The sequence below is a fragment of the Peromyscus californicus genome, unplaced genomic scaffold (assembly GCF_007827085.1).
Source record: "Peromyscus californicus insignis strain IS unplaced genomic scaffold, ASM782708v3 Scaffold_23__1_contigs__length_62951481, whole genome shotgun sequence".
NCBI classification, from domain to species: Eukaryota; Metazoa; Chordata; class Mammalia; order Rodentia; family Cricetidae; genus Peromyscus; species Peromyscus californicus.
The window spans coordinates 62,431,554-62,438,916 of NW_026294534.1; the positions used below are offsets into that span (position 1 = coordinate 62,431,554).

The 7,363-nt window shown below is 44.4% G+C and overlaps 1 pseudogene; it reads left to right on the forward strand.

Annotated features, from left to right (window-relative positions):
- Positions 1-259: 259 nt before the first annotated feature.
- LOC128119501 (uncharacterized) lies at positions 260-404 on the forward strand (annotated as a pseudogene).
- The last annotated feature ends 6,959 nt before the right edge of the window (positions 405-7,363 follow it).

Consider the following 7,363-nt stretch of genomic DNA (forward strand, 5'->3'; position numbering starts at 1 on the left):
ACCTCAAGACTCTGGGAGTCAAAGGACATTTTTATAGGAGTAGCCTAGGGTCACCTGCACGTCAAACGTTTGCATAACAATGATCCACAAAAAGTTGAAAACCACTGGCTTAAAGAACGTCTCTTTTAAGATTTATTCAAGTTTGTAAAAACTGGTTTAAGGATGTGTAACCTCTTTGTTTTTCTATAATGGTACACTATGTAAGGATCAAGAAAATTCCCAGTCTGTTTATAGACTATGTTTATGAATTAAAAATCTTATACTTACCTGGCTGGGGAGATACCATGATCACGAAGGTGGTTTTCCCAGGGCGAGGCTTATCCATTGCACTCTGGATGTGCTGACCCCTGTGATTTCCCCAGATGCAGAAAACTAGTGGGGGACTGTGTTCGCACTCTCCCCGTTAAGAAAAAAAAAAAAAGAATTAAAAATCTTATCTTGATACTAAAAGAGCTTCAATTCAAAAATTGTTATTTTATTATAAACTGTTAAAGATAATTAAGCCTTAAAATGTTCAGAACTATACTTAAGTCATGCTAAAGACTAATGTAATCAAGTACAGAAAAAAAATTTATCTAGCCTCTTATATGTTTTCAAGATATATCCTAAACCAAACAACTAAAAACAAGTAGGAGTCATTAGGCTTAAGTTCTCAAACTGTCAGAGATTTGCTGAAGATGACATTTAAGATATTTAAACTTACATGACAGACAGAGATTCTCAGATCCTAGCAGTGACTCCCAAGGTCTCTAAGAAGACAATGGGCACAGCATCGGGCAACTCCACCTGGACTATGGCAATGCTATCCAGCTGACCACTGGGTGAGACTGCCCCGATGCCTCGCCTTCTGCCAAGGCTCAACTCAAACTGTGGACAAGCAGGACACTGGAGAGTTGATATCCTACTTTTCCTAGACAACGTGAGGCCATTCTCCCCATATTCCTCCTGCACAGGAAAGCCTCTCATCCTCTGGGCCTGGCAGCTGAGACTGCTGTCCTGATAACTGCCCTCATCGCCATAGAGTCCACAGGAGCCTGGCATATCTATTTAGGTAAAGACTATAAATCAGCCTCTGTCATTTGGGTTAATTCTTCTCAGATCTCTGACATTGATGGCTAAGCTAACTGTAGCTTTGTCAGCTGGACAACAGCAGACAATCAGCTCCTTCCCTCAAGGCAGCAGTCGCCTTGTTTGTTCATTAGTCAGTTCATTAATTAGTTAAAGGTGCTAGGTCTCTTATTAGAAAAAGGCAAACAGGTTTGCCTTGATTACAAACTTCATATTAAAGAATATACAGCGCAAAGCCACACAGAGAAACCCTGGCTCGAATATACAGGTTTCAGGTGTAACTTTTCATTAAAAGAACACACCTCACAATGGCTGTCCTCAATAATAACTATTCATGTCTCTGGTAAAATACACTTTCTAATGATGTTAAAAATATAATGCAAAAAATTACAAAAAACCCATAAAATTGGCTTAGTCTAGTTATGTTGAGAGACATGTATCATAGGTTTTTCTGGTTTTGTTTCTTTATATGTTCACTTAATAGTCAAAAAAACATAAAAGCCTGACAGGACAATTGGTCTTGGACATTAAACTTATACACCCTGTATGACTCACAAACTTGACTAAAAATATATTGTTACACTGAGATTTCAGAGGTTTAGAGTTTTTTTTAAATTTGTTTATTTATTATGTATACAGTATTCTCCCTGCATGTGTCCCTGCAGACCAAAAGGGCACCAGATCTCATTACAGATGCTTGTGAGCCACCATGTGGTTGCTGGGAATTGAACTCAGGACCTCTGGAAGTGCTCTTAACCTCTAAGCCATCTTTCCAGCCTGAGGTTTAGAGTTTTAACATTAATAAAAGAATTTTGGATAAACTGAGAGCACTGAATACTCACTATTCAGTCATAAGCTCAAGATTTAAAATTTTCTTTATAGACTTAAAGATGTTTTTCATCAGGCTAACCCAAAGCCATAGCTTTTGCTATGTCTCCAAGATGTAAATCTATTCTAGCTATTTTACAGACACTTGTAAAGAGTCAGAAAGGTCATAAGGCTTAAATCCATCTGTCATAGGTCAAACAGACCCCAGATAAGTAAAAGTTCCAAATATAAGGTTTTCTTTGAAGCTCCTAAATTTTAACTTTTACCCTTAGTCTATATTTGTCTCAGCAGATTTAACAGACACTATCTAGGGAGCACCAACGGACTGCAAACTACCAAGCTCTGGACTTGCTGAAGCTGATGTAAATCAGTCCAGCTGATGTAATTGCTCCCCATCTCTTCACCTAGAACAGCTAATCAGATGCTCTCGATAAATGTGCAGCCTTTGATTAGCCTTTTAAACTTCCTGGACCCTGACAACTGACACCCCAACTTCCGCTGGAAGCAGCTACAGAAGAGAGTACATCATCCCTGTCCCCTGAAACCAGGCCGAAAATCTTAAGTCAAAGGCAAATTCCCTTTGGGGGAAACCTGTTGCTTATCATTTGGAGATACGGTGGTCCAGCTCTTCCTCAACATAAAATACTATAAAGAGACTCAGATGGAATTAGCCCTGTCTTTCCCCTCCAAATCTAAGAGAGCCATAGGGGCAGACACAATAATGCTCTCCAGTTTTGTCAGACTTGGGTTATCAGGTATAGCCACAGGTATAGGGACCTCAGCATTGATATTACAAGACAAAAACTACAAGGCTTTACAATTAGCCATAAATTCAGACTTGGCTCACATTGAGGACTCTACTGACAAACTAGAAAGGTCTTTAGACTCCCTAGCTGAAATAGCCCTACAGAACAGACAAGAACAAAGCAGTGAAAATAAACCTTTAAAAAAAGAAAAAATTGACAAGAGCAGTGATGGTGATACAGAACACTGTTCTCCTGAACATTCCTTCCACCAAAAAGTGGGTGCAGTATTTTTAACATTCAGTTCCACTCAAATTCTCCCAGCACAGGCAGAGTGTGGCAAATTTTCCCCAGAATGTTCCATGTTACAGAATGTTACCTACTCAAATTCTTGATAAAAGAACTGGAATAATCCACGGGCAGGAGTTACAGATCACCATACTTTATTAAGCCAATTAAAGACAAGTGAGTCCTCAGGCTGAACAAGAGCAGACTAATGCCCTGGAAAAACTCTTGGCGTTAAAACAGAATGTGGTCAGTAGAGACAAGAGGATGTCTTGAACCAGTTGGTAGGTTCCATTAGACTCTTTAACTGCAAGTATAGGGGTGTTAAAAGGAGAAGAAGTTGGACAGAGCAGCTTTTTTTCTGAGAAGGTCAGAAATGATAGGCTTAAGTCCCCTAAGACTCTGGAGTGAGAGAGGGTACTGAGCTTGGGTAATGTACCTGGTCCTACAACTGGATAATAATAGGGGGATGGTGCCTAGTGATAGAAGGGTTCTGGGTGTCCCAGGCTTTTGGGTTCACCTGAGAGGCTGGCAAGGGAAAGGAAATGCCAGAGCTAGTAGGCTGGGTGGCTAAGAAGAGGAGAAGGGGTGCTGCTGCTGAATCTGGAGTGAGGCAAATGGGGGGAGCAAATGAAATAAAAGCTCCTACTTTAGCTAGAAAATCTCTTCCCATTATGGGCACAGGGCAGGTTGGTGCAACTAAAAATGTGTGGGTGAGAGGGATACCTCTGAAAATACAATTAAGTGGTGGGTCTTTGTTTGATGTCCCCATGCCATAAGGTGCACGGGGACAGTCATCTGACCAGTATCCCTCTTGGTGGCACTTCAGACAAGGTCCAGATGCTGTCCCACGTGGGGCAGGGCATGCGTGAGTCCAGTGGTGAGGTGGGTAAGGCTGTCTCTCTATCCTAACAATAGGAAAATGAGAAGAAGAGGTGGGACCCAAAACTCCCCCAGGATTGAATAAGTGGCTCTGTCCAAAAGGAAAGAAATGGGTCGTCCCGATGCTGTAATGGCTATCCTGAGTTCCCTGTAAGAGACGGCACCTTCAGTTCTCACCCATGGCCAAGCCTAGGAGATTGACTGGAGGGTGGTCTTTGTTTGATGTCCCCATGCCATAAGGTGCACGGGGACAGTCAGCTGACCAGTATCCCTCTTGGTGGCACTTCAGACAAGGTCCAGATGCTGTCCCACATGGGGCAGGGCATGCGTGAGTCCAGTGGCCTTCTCTACCACATTTAAAACAGGGACCTGGAGGCTTTTGGGCAGATGGTTGGATAGTATGTGCCAGCATTTGGCAGTCCTGTTTATGGGCTTTCTCATCTCTCCCATGGTACACCTTAAATGCCACCACTAAGACTTCTGCCTTTGGGAGGGGCCCTCTCTCCAGACTCTTAAGTTTAGCCCTGATGTCAGGGAAGCTCTGGGAGATACGAGATGGATTTTATTCCTTATCTTGAATTACATCTTTTAGCTTTTTATAGTTTGCTGGTTTGAGGGCAGCCTTAGGAAGACCCGCCAGGAGGTTATAAACTGATCTCTAGATAGACAGCCACCTGGAGTATGATAATCCCAATGTGGGATTAGTTTGATGAAACTCGTCTGTGCTCCTCAGGGCAGCTCAAGAACGAGTGACAGGAGGAGTGAAGGTGGGAGCCAGAGTGGGGAGGTTGGAGCGACCTGATATGGAGAGGAAGAGGGGGTTAGTGGAGGAGCCGAAAGGGCAGATGCTCAAGGAGCAGGAGCAGGAGGTCAAGTAGGCAGAGGTTCCTTGGAGTCAGAGATTCCTCAGATTCAGGTTGCATGGCTAGGAGCACATGGGTAGGAGAGAAGGAATCAAGCAGGGAGGAAAAATCTTAGGTAAACAAAGCTTGGGGATAAGGTAGCTCTTCATTTGCCCGTTTGCTGGCAGAAGTTAGATAATTCCTGTAAAATATCGGGGTCCAAGGAGCCATTAGGTGCCCATTTTTTATTGTTATCTAAGGGACATTTAAGGCATTTCTCAGAGGAGGAGTGGGACTAAGAGGAGGAAGCCTTATTTCCCATGACTTCGGCAAAGAGAAAAAATAAAAAACTAAAAAAACAAACATAATCCAAGACCACAATCCAAGACCACAATCTCAGGTGTCCCTGAGATCAATGAAGGATCTGTGATTGGCGCAAGTCACCCAACACTTCGTCAAGCAGGGGATGAGGGCCAGGTCATATGTGTAGCTGGAGGACCCCTGTGGGTCCAACAGCATTCAATGCTTCATTAAGAGGGAATGAGTTGTGGCATACACAGCCCAAGGACCCCCCTCCCAGGGGTCTGACAGTGAGAACAATATCTCAGACTACAATCATGGGAAATGGCCAGAGACTGAATCCAGTTTACACTGGCTGGAAAGGGAGAACTCACCAATTGAAGCATCTGGTGTTGTGCAAAGTGGTCCAGCAACCAGGCAAATGAAAAAGTGGGCAGTTGTAGGTAGAACAAAATCTTGGTACAGCATCCTGGACGCAGAGTTCTGGGAGGGCCTGCTTCATCTTGGCCCCAATGTTAGTTATTATGCAGTGCTGTGTTCACCCACAGATGAGTGTGTGAACACACATACATTTTAAAAATGTAGAGTTACCACCAGCTAGGGCTGGATAGCCTGGAGGGATGTAGCAAGGGTCCATGGAAAGCCATTTATTCTGAATTGGTGTCTATTATATGGTAGTTTTCTTCAATGATCAGGATTCAAGTTGTGGAAATAGGAATAGCCCACTTACCATTGCCATTAATGACTCTTTACCAAAAATTTTCCTTCCTTTTTCTATGACTTAATGCTCTGACATCCTAGAAATCTTGAGTACAAAAGGCAGATGTTTAAAAGGAGGCAAAAACAATATTTCATTGATCTAGAAGCTAATATTTCCCACTTCTGCCTTTGAGCTTCTGATGCTCTGGAGTTACAGTGTTATCAGGGTTCACTGACAACCAGACTTTCAACGTATGTTTATATCTTCTTTCAACTGCCTCCTCATATCCTCCAGGGTCCCATCATGTCCCTCTCCCCTTAGTCCCCTCCCACATCCTCCATGCTCCTATCATGTCCCTCTCCCCTTGGTCCCCTCCCACATCCTCCAGGCTCCCATCATGTCCCTCTCCCCTTGGTCCCCTCCCACATCCTCCATGCTCCTATCATGTCCCTCTCCCCTTGGTCCCCTCCCACATCCTCCAGGCTCCCATCATGTCCCTCTCCCCTTGGTCCCCTCCCACATCCTCCAGGGTCCCATCATGTCCCTCTCCCCTTGGTCCCCTCCCACATCCTCCAGGCTCCCATCATGTCCCTCTCCCCTTGGTCCCCTCCCACATCCTCCAGGGTCCCATCATGTCCCTCTCCCCTTGGTCCCCTCCCACATCCTCCAGGGTCCCATCATGTCCCTCTCCCTCTTTGGGTTCTGTCATTTTTATTTTCCCCTTGAGTCCAGTTAGTGCCGCTTTTTGAAATGCTGACTGATCTTGGGGGCTTGATCATGTGCAGGTGACCATGGTTGCAGTGTGTTCCTGAGTGCAATCTCCATGCCTCCTTCATGCCTTTCGTAGCAACCCTCCTCATCCTCCACCTCTCGCTTACTTTCCTCCCCCTCTTCCACGATATTTCTTGAGTCTTGCAGGTAGGAGGTTGATCCAGAGATCCCGTTTTTGGGCTAAGCAATCAGTAGTTACATATTTGCAGCACTTTGAACAGTTACAAATCTCTGCATTGACTGCTGACCACTGAAGGGGGAATCCTCTGGCTAAGCCTGAGAGAAGCACCAATGCATATATATGCATTGTGATGATGTTTCCATTTAGCAAGACAACAGCAGTATGTTCCTAGTAGGAACCTGCTGAGCTGCCTGCAGGCTGTGCAGTGTGCTCCAGGCTCCCAGCTCTGTAAGCTGTCACTCATGCTGGGGTGCGCTTTGGTGACGCAGCTGTCTTTGAGTCATTTCTGTTCCTGTTAGTAACCTCTCATCCACATTCCTGTAAGTGACCCAATAAAACTCATTGGTTCACCCAGTTGGACTTTGGTGGTGTCCATACTTCGGTGTGTCATGCGCTCTCTATCTGGGGTGAGTTGTGTCTCCCCAGGAAAAGTGATAGGTGACTTGGCGTTTCTCTTCTGCAGTTTTCACCATCCTTTCTTCATTCTGAGTGTTTGTGTTTTGTTTGTATATGACGAGGGGAGGCTCTCTCTGGTCTTGTCTGTTTAGTGTTGTAAGTACCTCTTCTATCTACATTGGCATCTCTTCCTCCAACTCTGGGGAGTTTCCCGTTATTCTTGTGAAAATATTTCATCTTAGAATGAAATTATTCCCCTTCTTCTATGCTGTTACATAGCAGTTTCCTCTGAATGGAAACATTCCATCCTTGAGGGAGGAGGAGGTTCATGGGACTCTGGAGATAAACACTCTGTGTCTGGTGTATT